Raw genomic sequence first — 20,330 nt, 5'->3', positions numbered from 1 at the left:
CGAATCAGCATATTGCAAACTTCTTGGAAATTTTTGACACCTTCAAGTCAAACGGAGTGTCGGATGATGCCATTAGGTTGAGGTTATTCCTATTCATTGGGGATAAAGCCAAGGGGTGGTTAATGCACTACCACCGAGAACTATCCCAACTTGGAATGATTAGCACAAAAATTCCTGACCATTTCTTTCCTCCAGCTAAATCAGCAAAATTGAGAAATGATATCACATCATTTCTACAAGATGTCTAAGCATTGTATGAGGCTTGGGAGAATACAAGGTTAATGAGGAAATGTCCACATCATGGCTTGCCAGTTTGGCTTCAAGTCCAAACATTCTACAATGGATTGATGGGTAATGTGCAAACCATGGTGATGCAGCTTCAAAGGGGCCTTGCAGTAAGACACCAGAAGAGGCCTATGAGTTGCTTGAGGTTTTGGCAAGCACAACTATCAAAGACCAAATGAGAGAGCAACACCAAGAAAATCTTCAGGTCTTCATGAAGTTGATGCCTTTACAACATCTCAGCCCACTCCACAACTTCAGAAGTAGTTGGGAAGTATACAGTAACCTCTATTCAAGCACCTCAACTAACTTGTGACTTTTGTGCAGGAAACCATGTGAGTAGCGAGTGTCAAGTTGGGAACACCATTTGCTTCATCACTTCATCAACGAAGCAAGTGAATTACTGGTAGGAAATCAGAACAACCAAACAACCGTACTCTAACACATACAATCCGGGTAGGAAATCATCCAAATCTGGCTTGGGGTAATCAGAACCAGCAAAAAATCAATGGACAAAGACATTGCCAAACAACCAACCAGGGGTGAAATCAACCGAAGATGGAAGAGTAACAAAGTTGGAAGACATGTTTGGAAAATTCATGCAAGAGACCACGTGTTTCGAATGAGACGAAGACGAATTTTAGAAATCAAGGGGCGTCCATTCGAATCTTGAGGTACAGATGGGCCAATTGGCCGAGAAGCTAAATGAGAGACCTTAGGGTGCTTTATCGAGCAACACGATGACTAACCCACGTGAGCATAAATGCAATTACGTTAAGAGTGGGACAGTTTAGAAGAGGTGGAAAAATCAAGGAAAGAAAAGTCCATCAAAGAAATGAAGAATCTGATGAAAAATCATTGCTGAGAGAAACCACCCAGCCCAAGGAAAGATGAACAGAAGCAGGAAGAGAAAAAAGAGAAGGAAAGATAAATTGCCATTCTCGAATACCACAAAGTTTGGCACATCACACACCACCCGTGCCTTTTCCTCAAAGACTCAGAAAAGAAAATCAGGATAAGCAGTTTTATTAATTTCTTGACGTTTTTAAAAAACTGCATATTAACATTCCTTTTGCAGATGCATTGCAGCAGATGCCGAGCTACGTGAAATTTCTTAAGGAACTTATCAAACAAAGAAGTTAGAAGATGAGGAAACGGTAATGCTCACAGAGATGCAGTGCCATCTTACAAAAAAATGCCCCCAAAACTCAAGGATCCAGGGAGTTTTACTATTCCTTGTACTATGGCGATATCACCTTTGACCAAGTTTTATGTGCCCTAAGTGCTAGATTAACTTTATGCCTTTTCTGTTTTTAGGAAATTAAGAATTGGTGAAGTGAAGCCGACAACATATGCTTGTAACTGCAAATAGATCGATAAAACAACCCGAGGGGCATTGTAGAGATGTGTGGTTGAGGTGGACAAGTTCATCTTTCCTGAGGATTTCTTTGTGTTGGACATGGAAGAGGATAAGGAATTCCTCTTATCTTGGGCCGACCATTTCTGGCTACAAAAGAGCTTTAATCGATGTTCAAGAAGGGAAGTTGATTATGAGGATGCAAAATGAAGAAGTAACATTTTGTCTTGGAATCGATGAAAGTTGCACCTAAGAAAGAGTCATGTTTAAAAATCGAGGTGTGGATCATAAAAATTTGAACCCTTTCATCTGAATAGTCCTAAGTCGGAAATTGAGAGATGCATGGTCTAGACAATCAGTTGAGAATGAAGACCATAACACAAAGGGTGCAAAACATTCCAGTGAACCTCACTCGAGAGTGCGTCCTCACAAAGAACAATGTCTCAGCTTAAAAAGGTGAGGGAAAGTCAAGACAAAGGAACGGTTAGTGAAGGAGTCAAACCACCAAGTAATGACCAGGATGAAATGGGTGGTGAACCTCTCAACAAGACCCGGTGCGAAAAAGATCATCACAAAAAGAAGCTTCAACACAAGGAAAAATTCCGGATGATGTGTACCTGGTAAATCCGGACTAACTTGAAGGTGAGAAAGTCAGCTTTCACACTTTAAACAAGCGCTACTTGGGGCAACCCAAGTGTTTTTAACTTTTGTATTTCATTTTGGTTTTTTGAATTTGTTTAATTTCATTATGAGTTTGTATGAATTTTAATTTTTGTGTTTTTGGTGTTTCAGGTGAAATTTTCTGCTGAAGAAGGCTCCAGACTTCGCTGCGGCAAAGATTGTTCTTCGCTGGGGCAAGCAACCAAAAAAAAAATGTGGGAGCTCCTGGAAGTTTTCGCCCCGTCGAAGGATTGTCTTTGCGCGGTCGAAGAAAGTAGGATGAAATTGTTGAAAATTTTTCTAAGGCATTGTCGCCGCGTGAAGAACTTCTCTTCGCCGTGGCAAGTTGCCTCGATAGTTTTCGCCCCGGCGAAGAATTTTCTTTGTCGTGGCGAAACCTGGTTTCTTAGGGTTCATGAACGAAGAACGTCGCCGCGACGAAGCTGTTTCTTCCCACGGCGACGGTACTTTTCTATAAGTACCCACTTTTTCATTTTCTTTACGCGACTCTTCATTTTCACTTGAGAGAAAAATTTTCAAAATTCAATCTTTTGCCTTTCTATGTGCTTTTCCAACCAAATTTCTTGCTCCCTAACCTTCCTAAACACCAAAACAACCCATTTCAACAACAATTTTCGTGAAAATTTCACGAAAATTTTGGATCAGAATTTGGGGCTTTTCAATCTGGGCTGTTTCTGGTTCAATTGGTGGTGAATACTCCTTCATCTGATAAGATCTCAAGTTCCCTAACCTTTTTATCACACAATTTCAAGCTTTAGCTATAGATCTAAAATTTTTGTGTGGTTGAGTTGTGGAATTTGGGTGTATTTGAGCATTGATTTTGTTAGAGGAAGTAGTTCATGCTTGGGTGATTGTGAGGAGTGTGGGTTTTGAAATATTGGAGTGTTTGTGTAAAATTGAAAATTTGAAGTTTGGGGGTAAAGTGCAAATTTTTGGAAGTGTGTTTTGTTTTTGCAGGATTGAATTGATTGTGTAGAACAACTAGGTTTAAATTGTTGGATATATTTTGAGTAAACTTTAATTTTGAACAATGCCTCCAAAATTAAGCATCCATACAGGGTAAGGGCGAAGGAAAAGAACGGACAACCACTTTGTAAGTGAGGGAGCGTAAAAGGTATGAAGGGTAACCAAAGAAGATAAGGGTATTATTCCTGAGCGCGGATTGACTAGCAGTCAGGCCTTGGACTGGAGTTGAGGGAGACGTTGAAGATGTTTATGGATGCTCTTGCAAACCGGCTGTAGAGTTGCTAGTGAGAGTTCTATGCCAATCTCCCGATTATCAGGAAGGTATAGTTTTTGTGAGAGGGGCTAATGTGCCATTTACAGAAAGGGTGATCAATCAGTTCTTCAACCTGACTAAACCTTTCAAGATGAGTATGTACAGTTTAAAGATCACAGTTTGAGGAGCAGTATCATCCTTCCGTCATTCAAAACCGGATGCAGATTGGGCAGTGTCGAAAAAACAGAAAAAGACCATCAAGGGACTCAGTTACACCGATGGCTCGACTGGTGGCAATACTTGTTTAGTGCGAGGATTCGAAATTGCACTACAGCACCGTTACTCATGAGAAGGCAGTATTGCTTTACTCTATGGCCACAGGGAAGAGTATCGATGTGGAGACATGATCTGGAACAACATTCAGCAGGCCGCCAAACCAGGCGAACAGTTACGGTTCCCACATCTCATCACAGCCTTGTGTCTTAGAGCTGGGTCTAGGTTCAGGATGATGACACCATATTCATGATGCCCCAGTTCTAAACTAACTAGAGTATTATAAGAGCACTTGACCGTCCGAAGCTGTGCAACCAAGAGCGGGGGCAAAAAGGTAGAGAACCACAAAAGCCTTGCCACATCATCCAGCTCCACAGCAACATAAAAAGATGATGTAGCAGATGATGGATATGATGAAACCAGGTGGGAAAACGACAAGATTGGTTGGTTGATCAAACCGATGATGTTTGACATGCAAAGAAACAACTTCAAGAGCTCAAGGTTGACACTTCAGCCTTTCATTGGGTTGACTGGGATTCAATGAGTGGATGGGCTCCGAGTCGAAGAAGAGAGGATGAAAAGGAAAAAGAAGAAGAAAGAAATGAGCCGGAGCACCTGTTTTTTTTGTCTTTATGGTTATTTTTGTTGTTTCTTTGTTTTGTTAGTTCATTTTAACATTAACTCAATTTTATTTCTGTTTTGGATTGTTTAGTTGTTTTAGTTGTTCTTTTGATTTGAGTTGTTAAAAGGACGAGATTAGGTTTAATATTTTCAACTTGTTTGGGATTTGTGCTAACACAAGGGACACCATAGTTTCAATTGTTTTGACAGATTCTGGGTGATGAAAAGCTGAGACCGGGTGTGCATTATGGAGCAACACTTCACGGATTCACAGGAGCTTTTCTCGTACCTTTGTTATTTGATTTTCTATTCCTGATTTATGCATAATGGAACATTGGGGACAATGTCATGTTTAGTTTGGGGGTAGGAAATAAAATAAAACCTAGTTTAAAGGTATATTGGCTGGAAACCAAACCCGCCTTAAAAACTGTCAGCAATACTTGGCAACCTCTGGTATAAACAACGCCACATACACCTTAAACGATAAAAAAAAAATTCTTTAGTTTGATTGTTTTTGCCGATGATGAATTGTATAAATCAATGATGAGAATAGGGTTTTGCAATTTTACTGTTGAGAAATGTTAAGCATTGCTCAAGTTTATGTTTATGACTGGATTTTGATTGAGGTTTGTTGAGTGGTTTAGCCACAATTTTCATTTATTTCGGCATGCTTAGATTCATTATGTGGTTAGGTGAAGTTTGTAATGTGGTGGACTCTAGAACCTAGTAGAGAATTGCTTGAGGCGAAATTCTAGGATTAGACATGGTTGAGAAGATGATTTAGGCATCTTTTTTCGAAACGTTTGAGCCTTTCTAGCCGACCCATGAATGAAATTGTCCCTAGTAACCCATTGGCTGTATGAATTTATTGCTTATTTTTCTTGGAAAACAACAGAATTGTCCAATCTTATACCCTAACACTTTATCATACCCTTAGGAAATTCTGTCCTAATGCAAACAAAGAGTCGTACGAATACCAAAAATAGTTTGGGGGTTGGGAGAAGATAAATAAAAACAAAAGAGGTAGTCACCTCAATTCAATGGAATTGTTCTATGTGTTAAAAAAAAAATGAATTCTGTCGTTTAAGGGTATAACCGGCTGGAAACCAAACCCGTCTTAAAAACTGCCTAGCAGTACTTGGCGATCTCTGGTATACAAACGCCACGTCACCTTAAATGAAATTCCTGCTTTAGTGTTTCCGGAATAAAAATACACGTTTGAGGGTTGTGAATTAGTGGACATTTCAATTGGTGGCTGGAAGAAGTGGAGTTTGATTTGATGTTAGTTTTTTCATTAGGAAAACCGAGTTTTCTTACTTTGTTATTCCTATCCTTTCTTGGAATCCACTACTTGAGCCTAACGTTACAAGCTTTTAAAGACCTTTTGATTCTTATCTTTGTCTAGTCCTCATTAGTGGAGAGTAGTTCTATATTGAGCTTATGGAGTCCGCCACCATTTGATTACTTATATTTTTGCATAAAAATATCCGGGAAGCTGGAATGTAGAATGAAGTGGATCACCTACTTGTGGACCGATTGAGGAAGTAGTCGATATAGCTTATAACTTCTTGGAGTGTTGAATATTCCTGATAATATTTTTTCAACAACTTTTGAGACTTGTGTAATTTCTAGGCAATTCGTTTGTTGAGTTTGAGTCTGTTTGTGTTTGTTCATTTTTCAATTTTGTTGTTGTGTCGTGTTTTGTTCGTGTTTGTTGTTTTTGTTTTGTGAGTTTGTACCGTATGCTCGGGTACGAGCATATATTTAGTTTGGGGGTATTTGATAATCCATGGATTATACTATTTCATTAGACTTTTTAGTCGAATTTCAGGTACTTTCCAGTTCATTTTGACCTGAATTGTTGCTTAATTCTTTACATTTCATGTTTCAGGTTAAAATGGACATTTTGAGCAAATAGGACAAATTGGAAATTCTGGACTTAGAAGTAAGCGGATCTCAGAAGTTAGAGAGTTTTGAAGCAGGATAAAGCACTATGAAGCTTGTTCCCAGGGAGAGCCTCGAGGATCGAAGAATCAAGCGAAGATGCAAGCAGAGTGGTAGTTCTGTAATTTCAGAACTTTTCAAGAAGCTTCGCCAGTACAAAGAATTGTTCTTCACCACGGCGAAGTACGCTAGGCACGAAACTGTCTGCTTCTCTCTCTTCGCCGCGGCGACGGTCGTAAATTCCAGTTTTGTAAAACGCACAGTTTTACTTTGTGCGTGTTTTTCTGGGAATTTGGGCAAGGTATAAAGAAACACTAGCCTTTTTGTCGAGGGTCGTCGAGAAGTAGGGTTAGCAGCTTTTACTTTTCTTTGATTAATTTTGAGCGTTTACAATTAGAAGGGTGAAGATTCGATTTTGAACCAGGGGATTCATCATTGGGAGATTTCTTGCCTTTCTCTTACCTTTCATGGTTTGAACTTGATATTATTGTTTTTCTTATTTGTAGTGTTGATTTAGCTATGACTAACCCATTTTGGTTGCTTAGGGTTTTGAATTGTACTCGGATTTAATGGGTTAAGTGATTGATTGTTTTAATGTTCATATGATTATGCTTTGATGGTGTTGCTCTGAGTTTTAATGCTTTATGTGATGAACATGATGAGATTGAGAAATGAATCATGTTAGGCTTCTTGGGTAATCACCATTGTAGTATTGGATGCTAGAGATAGATTCAAGAATCAATGAAATCATTGTAGGATTCTTATGCTTAATGAGTTTGGAATTGTTAACTTTCAATTTGTTGGGTGCAGAAGGTTAATAAGGAAGAATAGGAAAACATAGCCTGAGAAGGTATGTTTAACACCTTAGTGAGTTCAATTTACAACCAATGCATATGAATATGAATTTAGGTTAATTTTTAGGTTTAATCCATAAAGTCCGAATGAAGTCAAAACCCTACCCATTTTAATTGAATTGAATTTATCCGTATTCTTCATCTCACATTCATAGTTAAAGTTTTAAGTTAGTAATTTCAGATTTAGTTTTTATTTTGTTTAAATTCGATCCCGTTAATCCAAAAGAAATCGATTGCTCCAACTTGAGAACAATAGGATACTTAGTGCTTAGCTAGCAGTCCTCGTGGGAACGATACTCACTCATCACTTTATTACTTGAGCGATTAGTATACTTGCTACATTTTACATGTTGTAGGAAACACACATCAGTTGGGTAGATCCATTCGTAATAGTGGTATTAGAGCCTCGGGTACCAGATTATATAGTTTAATCTGTGTTTGATAACATGTATTTGATTAATAACATGTTTTGTTAAAAATGTACAAATTATGTATTGATGGCATGTTTTGAGTAATCGATTAACTCAGTACACTTGATAAATTTTAATTGTTGATGAACTGCAAGATTGGTATAATATGATAAGGATTTTGTTGAGATTGATTGCAAAATTCGTTTGGTGTTCTTTGTTGCTGGTTGAACTGATCTGTTGGAGATCAGTGTACGCTCACCATGGCGATATAACCTATCGTCGCAACAATCATTCTTTGGCGTGCTCGCTGATTAAAAATTAGTTCTTGCTGCAGCAATATAACCCATCACAGCAGTGGTCGCACTCTTGTGTGCAAGCTGAAAATCAATGCTCGCCACGACGATATAAACCATCGTTGCAACAATCGCACTTATGCGTGTGCATGATTGAAAATCAGCGCACGCCGCGACAATATAAACCATTGCTGCGACAATCGTACTTATGCATGCATGTTGAACAAGAATCAGCACACGCTACAGCGATATAAACCATCGCTGTGGTGAGCATACTTTCGAGTGCGTAGGGGCCTAAGTGAAAAGTTTCAAAACTTTTGGACCAAAAAGAGATCTGCAAATTGTCAGAGGGTAATTAATAATTTCACCCACCCAATTCAAAATGTTTACTTTTGAATGTATGCAATGTACTTGTTTGAATATTGCATGGTGCCTGGTACATGAGGACCTATGGTGAATGTTTTGAAGTATTTGTGGGTATGTTTGATTGTAAATTTTAAATAGGGCTTGCTTGCCCATCTGTCTCTTGCCTTCTTGATGTATATTCTCTTGTCATCTCATTCCCCTTGAATGTAAACCGAGGTTTCTAAATTTATTAATGTAAAATTATTGTGTAATTAATTTCACTATAAATTTAGTATGATGTATTTTGTAATGTACTTGAAGACAGAGCAAGGACAAAGCGATCATACTTGAAGACTCAAGATATTTATTACAGGACCCTTAGGTGACCCACCCATTCTTCTAGGCTCTAGGAAATCGGTTTTAGTTAGGCCATGTACTGGCACTTTTCAAAAAATGCATAGAATGCATGATAAGGGTGTATGTTATGACTATAACATGCTAATAAAGACAAAAAAACAAGCGAGACATAAAATAGAACCCTCAAATAAAGTATATTAAGTTACGTAAGCCTTCCATCACCATGGATTTAATCAAACCACTATTTGTCGGAACCTTGTTCGCCAAAGTGAAGGGTACACTTCTACCAGTGGGAGGTTAAAGTTAATTGGAGTTTTTCCTTAATGGTGATGGGTAGACTTAAATGACATGTTTTGCTTGTTCACCAAAGCGAAGGTTGATAAGCACATCATAGGCATAGTAGAGAAGTACACATGTTTAGTGTACATGGCAACATGTAGTGTCCATTCTACTAATACTGAGAATCACACTTGAGGATGATGGCTAGGCCGTTGGATTGTGTGATTGGCTTGTTGGCTTGCTTCACATTTGAGGTTGATACTGGGAGCTATCAACTAGTGTGGATTAAGTTTGTTGGCCTACCTAATCAACCCATTTTGGCTTGTTCGCCAAAGCGAAGGTTTAAAATAGGCTAGATGAGATCTCAGTCCACTAGGAAAGCCAACGGGCTTTCCCTAGTTAATAGTGAGGGCTATTGACTTGAGGAAAATAGTGGGAGCATTTTAATAAAATACCATATTAAATAATAATGAACATTATAATGACTTTTACTTTTATGCAATTGTAGATTCACCAAAATGAGCATTATAAACTTGCGAACAATAATTGAGAAAGAAAACAAGCTGGATGGAACCAATTTCTCAGACTGTATCGTAATCTTTGGATTATACCGAAGTCTGAAAAGAAATTGTATATTTTTGATAAGCCATATACGGTTGAGCCTAATCCTAATGCCACTCAGGAAGTAAAGGACACTCATCAAAGACATCATTGATGACACCTGAGCTACAAAAGCAGCATGAGAAGATGATGTTGCTGCCATTATTCTACACCTCAAGGATCTTTTCGAAGGAAACGTTCAACATGAGAGGTATAAGGTGTCAAGTGCGCTGTTTAGGAGTTGCATGACTAAGGGAGCTCAAGTTGGTCCTCATATGCTCATAATGATCGAGTACATGTAGAGGCTTGAGACTTTAGGGTTTGGGTTGGATGCAGACTTACAAGTGGATTTAATTCTGTAATCCCTACTTGATTCTTTTGTACCATTCATAATGAACTTCAACATGAACACAATGGTGAAATCCTTGTCAAAGCTTCTGAACATGCTGAGGACTATAGAGTAGGACATGAAAAGGTCTAAGCCTGTTTTATTGGTTGTTGCTAGTAAAGGGAAGGGTAAGGGCAAGGGAAAGGCCAAGCTAAACCCAAGTCCAAACCTAAAGGATAGGATGCTCTTAGGCCTAAAAGTTGAATTGGGAAGGGCGGGAAAGTTGTCTACTTCTATTGTGGCAAGCCTGGCCACTAGAGGAAGCACTGCAAGGCTTTCCTCACTAGCAAGAAGAAGTCAGAGGCTTCGACTTCAAGTATGTTCATGATTGAGATTAACTTCTCTCCTTCAACATCTTGGATCATTAACACAGGATGTGGTACTCACATTTATACAAACGTGTAGGGACTAAAGCAGACTAGATCTCTCGCCAAGGGAGAAGTAGACCTACAAGTTGGAAATAGAGCACATGTGGCTACATTGGCTGTAAGAACTTACTGTTTATCTTTGCCTATGAGCTTGTTTTTGGAACTTCATAACTATTATTACGTACGTTCCATTTCTAGAAATATTATTTCAGTATCCGCTTTGGATAATATAAGGTATCATTTTGAGATTTCTAATAGATTGTTGCCCTTTAGTTTGAATGGTATTCTATTTGGAATTGCAAGGTTATATAACGGGTTATATGTTCTTGATTTAAACAATAAGGATATCCTCAATATTGATACTAAGAGAGCTAAACATAGAGATCGAAACTAGACATATCGCTGGCATTGTAGATTGGGTCATATTAACCAGACTCACATTGCAAAACTTCAAAGGGATGGATTTTTGGACACTTTTGATTTCAAGTCATTTGAGGTATGTGAGTCATGCCTTTTAGGCAAGATGATCAAGTCTTCTTTCATAGGACAAAGTTCTTTCATAGGACAAAGTGAAAGGGCTACTGAACTATTAGGCATCATCCATAGTGATGTATATGATCCATTAATAGTTGAAGTCAGAGGTGGATATTCATACTTCATCACATTTACTGATGATTTCAGTGGATATGGTTATGTCTATCTTATGAGACATAAATCTGGAGCCTTTGATAAATTCAAAGAATTCAGGAATGAAGTACATAATATGTTGGGCAAAAATATTAAAGCTCTTTGGTCTGATCGATGAGGTGAATACTTAAGCTCAGGGTTTTTTGAATACCTTAAGGAATGTGGGATAGTATCACAATTCACTCCTCTGTACACACCCCAACACAATAGAGTGTCTGAGAGGAGGAATAGGACCTTACTTGATAAGGTTAGGTCCATGATGAGTTTTAGTGATCTACTTGCATCATTCTGGTGTGCCGTTGAAGTCTGTAGATAAGATTCCATATGAACTATGGAGTGGGCGAAAGCCCAACTTGTCTTATCGGAGGATTTGGGGTTGTGAAGCTTATGTCAAGAAATTGACTTTGAATAATCTAGGCCCGAAATCCTACAAATGTATATTTGTGGGGTATCCTAAAGAGACCAAAGGATACTAATTCTACCATCCAGAAGAGTGCATAATTTGTTTTGCTCGTACCAGTGTCTTCCTAGAAAAAGAATTTTTTCTAAGAAATTCTAGTGGGAGAAAAGTAGAACTCGATAAAGTTCTAGAACCACAAAATACATTAGATGAAGGACGAGAATATGTGCCATAGGAAGTGGTTGAACATCATGAGGAGGTTACTCCACAATTTGTGGATCAAAGTGAACTACTTCAAGTAGCACAAGAGCTACGTAGGTCTGGGAGAGTATGTCATAAGCGCGAGAGATATGTTTATCTCGTGACTCAACATGGTGACGTACTGGTCTACCAAGACAATGAACCCAGAACCTACGAAAACGCTATATCGGATCCAAATCCCATCAAATGGCTTAAAGCCATGAAATCTAAGATGGACTCCATGTACCAAAACTAAGTATGGTCTCTAGTGGATCCACTTGAAGGGATAAAACCCATAAGGTATAAATGGGTCTTCAAGAAGAAGACTAACATGGTTGGCAAGGTGCGTACTTATAAGGCATGATTAATTGCCAAAGGTTTCAAACAAATTCATGGTATTGACTATGAAGAAACCTTTTAGCCAGTAGCCATGATTAAATCCATCCGGATTATGTTTGAGATTGCTGCATATCATGACTATGAGATTTATCAAATGGATGTCAAAATAGCTTTCCTTAACAGAAACCTCAAAGAGGATGTGTACATGACACAACCTGATGGTTTTGTCCTTGATAGACAAGCTAATAAGGTATGCAAGTTGTAGAGGTCCATATATGGACTCAAGCAAGCTTCAAGGAGCTGGAATATTCATTTTGATGAAGCCATAAAAGAATTTGGTTTCATTAAGAACGAAGATGAGCCCTGTGTTTACAAGAAAGTGAGTGGGAACATAGTGGCATTCCTAGTGTTGTATGTCGATGACATACTTCTGATCGGGAATGATATACCAAATTTGCAGTCGGTAAAGATTTGGTTATCCAAGTGTTTCTCCGTGAAGGACTTAGGAGAAGTAGCCTACATCCTTGGAATCAAGATCTATCATGATAGATTGCGTAGATTGCTTAGCCTAAGTCTGAGTATGTACTGTTAGGAAACATTCAAGTCATGGTAGTGGAAAACAAAAATTATATAACACAGAATGTTCCCTTAGAACCAAGATCAGGGCACAAATTATACAGTTTATATGTTAAATCACAATCTACAGTAGAATCATATTAGAGTTAAGAATTGATAAGCACGTTTGGAGGCTCCTTCAAACTTGTCTTTGAATGGGTTTCGCTACCGATCTAAGAGTAGGATTGAACCAGTGGTAGTCCACATGAAGATAACCTAAAGAACTAAATAGGGATTTGGTAGATCCTCGTTAGCCTTAAGAACCAAGATCAAGAATCAAATGAAAATTTGATTCAATCAAATGTAAAGTGGCGTGGAAGGGAGAAAGGGGGCTGGAGTTTTTCCAATCAATGAATATAATAGACTTAATGAAAAGTTTTTTTAATTCATGGAATAGTGCATGTGAAACCCTATTCCACTTAGAAATAGGCTTAGGCACCAACCCAAACAACCCCTATATCCAAACAGTCCCATTTAGATATTTTTTATTTTAATTATTATTATTTCAAGTAAATTCAATTAATATATATAAAATATATTAACATTTAACAATAACAATAATTCATTTAAATATATGCGTACACATATTTAAATATAATTTCACTTATTTAATTTTAATATTAAATTAAATAAAGGCAATAACCTCAGCAAATTTAATTGCACTATGAGATTACCAAAATACCCTTTCACCTAAAAAGACGAAAACACCCTTCTCATAAATTGATTCTTAAATTATCTTCTATGTGTGTGACCCATAAACCCCTTATCATACCGGTAGTGTGTAGTATCGCGATTAACAACAATTAATTGTCTCACTACACACAGACCAAGATTGACCCCTAACAATGCATCATGGCCACCCGATAGATTCAGATTCAACGAAGTAGCTACCTGTCAACGATATGGTTGCCGTACAATCCAATCCTTTCATCATCTGTTATCTCATCGAGACCGAGGCACATAAATAATGTCAACCTCAGCCACTCTCGATATGTATGTATTCAGTTAGTGGATCAATGACCGAAATAATAAACTAGATTGAGCAACAACTCAATTCCATTATGGCCACAGTTTTAGTGTCATTGCCATTTATTGAATTCTGTAGTGAGATAACTTCTCCCTTACCCAGGAGAGATGAATCCTCTGTCGATCCACCATAGTCTTGATACACTCTTTGATACAACCAATCACTTCCGTATTGACAGCTCTGAATATAACTGCGTTGGGCTATATTAAACTACAATAATTAGTGCACAAGGTGCTCCAGTGATCTCAGGTCTAAGGATCACATGCACCACCATTCGTTAGACGATTTGCTCCATAGACACTGGGGTTACCATCCATATGGAATCCTCTGGTGAGTCAGTCCAGTGAACTTGCCTACAGCAAGCACCCATGTGTTGCACCAGGTTCTCACCAAACAACCTTGACAAGTGAGATCAGTCACTGTGTAACGCCCACATGGAGGTACGTAATTTAATTTATGCTCTTATACCTTTAGTTGATTTTTGCTAAAGTTATGTTGAGAAAATGCCTTAAACTTGCATTAAGGGTAAAATGGTCTTTTCACTCAACATTAGTTGAAAAAGTGGGGAGTGAAAAGAGATAGAATTTCATGGAGAATGCAGTAAAAATTAGGGCATTATGGTAATTGACTAAGGGACATAGATGGAATTTTAATGAAAGTGCAAGGGCAAAATGGGAAACTACATATATATTTTTATGTTATATCAAATTGAAGAGTGAAACCCTAGCCACTCTTACCCATTTTCATGCCATTTTCACCTCTATATTCTCTCAAATTCTTCAATTCCTCTTCAAAAGAAATTCATAGGTTTTGTGTATTTTTGAGTGGATTTTCAATCCCAAGCAACTTTCGGTAAGATCATTGCACTAAGAAGTGATTTTTCATTTTTAAAGTATTTAATTTTGATGGTTTGTGCTCATAGGATTTAAGAAGAAGAGAGTTTGATCAAAGAAGATTCTTAAAGGGGTTGGAATGCTCATATCAAAGGTAAGTAAATCCCACCGAAGTTATGATTTGAGAAATCAAGGGGTTGGATTGCTTATGATTTTGAGAATTGTTGATGAAATTGATGAATTATTGATGAGTTTGATGATTATTGATGAATAGAATTTAGCCATGAGAAGTGGTTTCGGTTGTATGATGATTAATTGAAGTTTGGTTGAAGTTAGAAAGAGTTGAGTAGAATTTTTGGGAGTGTATTATTTTGGACAAGTTTAGTAATTGTTTAAGGGAGTTTTACTCCAAATATTGGTGGCTTGAGAAAGAGATAGAATTGTAGTAAGTTAGAGTTTGATTATGCATGCAATATGTTTGATAAAATGTCCAAGAGAAGTGCATGCATGAGTTTTATTCATTTATGAATTGATATGAGTTTGTAGATGGTAGAGGGAAACTTATTTTTATGCTACATAGCATCCTTGCATTTAAACATTTGCATTTAGAGAGAATTATAAGCATGAAACCATCTACATGCATACACATTCATAAGAGCATGGAAAAACACTAAAATATGTTAAAGAGAAAATAGAAAGAAATGAGAATATTAAAGATATTCAAATCTGAAATTTTAGTTAAAGAAGTGTAAAAAGATAAAAATAAGAGAGGCTTGTTGCGATGGGGAGCCCGTGAGTGACATAGTCCCACATGCACGCCGCCTTAGTGAGTGGCCTCATAATTCAGAAAGAAGAATTGTACAGTCCGTTAGAAGTGCGTGTGGATGAGAACTGTACCCAGAATTAGAGAATTCACTCACACGACCAAGGCTCTAAATCCATGCCTCAACCGAGTCCGATCGGCAAGAAAAGAAAGAATAGAAAGAAAGAAAGACTAGAAGAGAAAGAAAGAAATAAAGAAAAAAGAACAGAAAACATAATAAGAAAATAGAAAAGAAAATGCATACTTTATGCATTTATATATTTGCATCATGAATATGCATAATACCATGCTCATTATCATGAGTAGAAAAAAATTAGAAAACAGAGAGCAAAACAGAGAAAGAATGAGAAAGAATAAAGAAAGAACAAAGAAAGAACAGAGAGAAGAACATAGAAAGAATAGAGAATAATCGGGAAATGTGATGTAAGGAAAGAAAATTCAAAACTTAAGCAACGGAGAGAGAAGGGTAGCATAGCGGGTTTATTTATTGAGCAATTAGTCATCACTCTGTTGTTTTCAATGTTTTTGTAGGTAACAGGTGAGTTGCGGTTGCCCGGAACGTCACGCAGTGGAAGGGTTGGGCTACACTGTCAAGTTGCTATTTTTGAGTATATTTTGTAAATATTTGTACATAAAGAAAAATTAAATATGGGCCCATACTTTCTTACTTGTTTATATATGTATTTTCTTATATATTTTTTTAATGAGTTTATTGATTATTATACGAGTATACTAGCTAGAAAGAAAGTATTCCACACTACCTTTCGACAGGGTCGTTCAACACCATGATAACCTTACCGTATTATTTGTGCCCTTACTTTAGAATAATACTAGGGCTACAGATGTTTTTAGAATGGTCACCATATGCGCTCATATGGTTCTCAATATCAAGATTTGAAACACTTGATACCCTCATCACGGTTCTACCATTCTAAGGACATATATCAATATATACAATAATGATTTATGCGATATAGAATAAAATACCTTTTTATTGATCAATGAACCTTATTACAAAAAGTCAATTCTACAATAATTGATTGGCTCTAGGGCACCAACACTAACAATCTGCCACTTGCACTGTAGCCAATCATTCATGTATTTAATACCAAATGATCTCAAGTGCTGTTCATGCTTTTGCTATGACAGAGGCTTTGTCAATGGATCTGCGTGATTGTCATCAGTATGCAGTTTACTAATCTGCACATCTTTCCTCTTAACCATTTCTCTAATGAGATGGAATCATCTAAGTATGTGTCTGGACTTCTGATGTGACCATGGTTCCCTGGCTTGAGCGATTGCTCCATTGTTGTCACAATAGATGTCTATTGGATAAACAATCTAGAAACCACACCAAGTTCGATGACAAACTTCTTAATCCAGATTGCCTCCTTGGCTGCATCTGATAATGCAATATACTTAGCCTCCATTGTAGAGTCCGCTATGGTGCTTTGCTTGGAGCTCTTCCAGCTCATTGCACCCCCATTGAGACAAAATACAAACCCTGATTTTGATCGATAATCATCTTTGTTTGTTTGGAAACTAGAATCACTGTATCCTCTTATAGTGAGTTCATCTTCCCCTCCATAAACCAAAAACATATCCTTAGTCCTCTTTAGGTACTTAAGAATGTTCCTGACAGCCATCCAGTGACACTCACCTGGATCTGGTTGATATCTACTACAAGTGCTCAAGGCACATGAGACATCAAATCGAGTACATAACATGGCATACATGATGGATCCAATTACTGATCCACATGGGATCCTCTTTATCTTATCTCTCTCATCTTGTGTTCGAGGACACATATCCTTAGAGAGATAAACACCATGTGACATCGGAAGAAATCCCCTCTTGGATTCTTCCATATTGAATCTTTTCAGTACTTTGTCAATATATGCACTCTGACTTAGGCCAAACAACATACGCGATCTATCACAATGGATCTTGATTCCAAGGATATAGGCTGCTTCCCTTAAGTACTTCATGGAGAAGCACTTGGATAACCAAGTCTTTACTGACTGCAAGCTCGATATATCATTCCCGATCAGAAGTATGTCATTGACATACAACACTAGGAACGCCACTGTGCTTCCACTCACTTTCTTGCAAACACATGGCTCATCTTCATTCTTAATAAAACCGAATTCTTTCACAGCTTCATCAAAATGAATGTTCCAGCTCCTTGAAGCTTGCTTGAGTCCATAAATGGACCTCTGCAACTTGCATACCCTATCAGCTTGCCCATCAAGAACGAAACCATCGAGTTGTGTCATGTACACGTCCTCTTCAAGGTTTCCGTTTAGGAAAGCTGTTTTAACACCTGCTTCCCAAATCTCATAGTCATGATATGCGCAATCGCAAGCATAATCCGGATGGATTTAATCACGGCATCTATCGAAAAGGTTTCTTCATAGTCAATACCATGAATTTGTTTGAAACCTTTGGCAACTAGTTGTGCCTTATAAGTATGCACCTTGTCACCCATGTCAGTCTTCTTCTTGAAGACCCATTTACACCCTATAGGTTTTACCCCTTCAGGTGGTTCCACCAGAGACCATACTTTGTTCTGTGTAATAACTGCATGATACTACTATACTCATAAAAATACGTATAATAAAATACGAGTACATTAATAAAAATAGCTGGGCCCAAATTTTCTTTTATTTAATACACATATTTTTTTACAAAAGTCAGTATCCTTTACAAAAGTTCACAAAAGTGTGGTGGACAGTGTAACTACTACTCCTCGCCCGCCGACATCTATCCGACTGCGTCCTCATCTAGAACCTGCAAAAACATAGAAAAACAACGGGGTGAGCAAAATAATGCTCAGTAAGTAAATCCTCTACTCGTCTATCCCCGCAACTCTTTCTCTTAATTCTTTCCTTACTTTCTTCTCTTCTCATTTCTGTTCTCTTTCTATTTCTGTTTCTCATACTCTTTTCTATATACTCTCTGGTGTATGTCACGGCCTCATCTTACCGGAGCCACGGCTGGGGACTCAACCCACTCTTCGTGACGCTACTCATTTTCTCTTTCTGTTTTTTATATTTCCTTGTTTTCCCATTCTACTCATGGGAATGTCATGGCCTCATCGTACTGGAGGCACGACCGGGAACTCTCCCGCTCTACGTGACTTCTACTCATTTCTATACTGATCGGATTCGGTTATGCATGGATTCGGAACCTTTGGCCATGTGAGTGTACATTCTTTCTCTCTATCTCTCGAATGTCACGGCCCTTTCTTACCGGAGGCATGGTTGGAACCTCATGTTCAACTCTTCATGACAGTCACGGCCTCATCTAACCGGAGGCATGGCCGGGGATCACAAAGCACCCATTCTTGAGACTTTACTCATCACTCACGGGTTCCCCCATCGCACAACCTACTCTATTCTCTTCTTTAGCTCTTAGAGTAGTTTAAGCACAAAGGTCTCTACTCTTTCTCAAGCTAATACTCATAGTTTAGAAATTCTCTACTCTTTCTCAAGCTACTTCTTAATGCACAATTAAGGCATATGGATGGTTCATACTCATTAATGCACTTAGGAAATGCCAATATGCAATGTTGCAAGAATTAAGGTTCATAACTCATTCTCATACTTCTCTTAGGCATTTCATCAAACAACTCATGTGCATACAAAAACTCTTCTCTAACTACAATTCTCTTTCTCTTTGTAACCATCCAAAATGGGAAGAAATTCCCTTCTATGACCTAACTTTCTATCCAGAAGAACACTTCCAATATATACTCAATCTCCTCCAACATCATCTCAACTCATCACATATTAACACTTTCCATAAAGAGAGCATATCCAATACCACAACATAAATAACTACTCATCTCAACTCATTTCTCAACAAACATATATCTCTGCTTAATTTCTCAACAAGCATCATTTATACATGCATAAAGAAATCTCTACTCAAGGATTTCTTAAACTTTATCTTGATTGGATTTACTTACCTTGTGATGGTGTGATTCCACTAGCACTTCTCTTTTCCTTTGGTAGATGTCTTTTCTCTACACTTTTAAACAATAACACTAAGACCTTAACACCTTTAAGCAAAATTTCTCATCGAATAAGGTCCTTACCTTAGGATGCTTTAGATCACCTCCCTACCCAAAACTACCTCAAAAGCCTTTAAAATCCTTGAAGGATTTGTAAAGATGCTTGATACTACTATACTCATAAAAAATACGTATAATAAATACGAGTACATAATAAAAATAGTTGGGCCAAATTTTCTTTTATATAACATATTCTTTTACAAAGTGAGTATCCTTTACAAAAGTTCACAAAAGTGTGGACAGTGTACTACTCCTCCCCGCCCGCCATCCATCCGACTACGTCCTCATCTAGAACCTGCAAAACATAAAAGAAGAATGAAGGGTTTCTAAAGTTAAACCCTTAATATCTCATATTTTCTCCATCTTTCCCATTTTACCCTTACTCTTTCTTAGAATTCCTATTTGCCCTTTTAATTCTTTGCAAATGCACCCCCTATTAACTATTCTCCATGCAATTTCCTTGCATTTCACTCCCTACTTCTGCTAATTAGGGCAGAATGGTCATTGTGCCCCAAAGGAAGAATTCTCTAGAACTCACTACAAAATTGTCAAGCCCTCCGCTGTGGCGAAGAATTACAAAACCTACACCGTAGGTTGCAAAACTTCATCACCGCGGCGAAGCTTCTTCTTCGCACCGGCGAAGTCTGTAACACAAAATTCGCCAAGTCTTTACAAATTCAGGCAACCTCTCAACCAACTCACAATATCAATTCAACAAGGACCACACAACTATAAACAAAACAAAACAACTCAAATAAGGACAAAACAATAAGCTTCAAGTAATACAACACAATTAAACAACGTACCTCAGTGGGGCGTTACAATTCTCCCCCCCCCCCCCCCCCCCCACACCCCCCCAAAAGAATTTCTTCCCTGAAATTCACACAAACAACTCCGGGTACCGATCTTGCATGTCTTGTTCTACCTCCCATGTGGCCTCTTCTACTTTATGGTTTCTCCAAAGGACTTTCACTAACGGAATACTCTTATTGCGAAGTTCTTTAATCCTTCGGTCTAAAA

General features: G+C 37.9%; 1 pseudogene; it reads right to left on the bottom strand.

Annotated features, from left to right (window-relative positions):
• Positions 1 to 206: 206 nt before the first annotated feature.
• Positions 207 to 307, bottom strand: LOC116140878 (annotated as a pseudogene).
• Positions 308 to 20,330: the final 20,023 nt, after the last annotated feature.

Source organism: Pistacia vera, unplaced genomic scaffold (assembly GCF_008641045.1).
Source record: "Pistacia vera cultivar Batoury unplaced genomic scaffold, PisVer_v2 Contig111, whole genome shotgun sequence".
Taxonomy (NCBI): Eukaryota; Viridiplantae; Streptophyta; class Magnoliopsida; order Sapindales; family Anacardiaceae; genus Pistacia; species Pistacia vera.
This window is presented reverse-complemented; position numbering and strand designations above follow the sequence as displayed.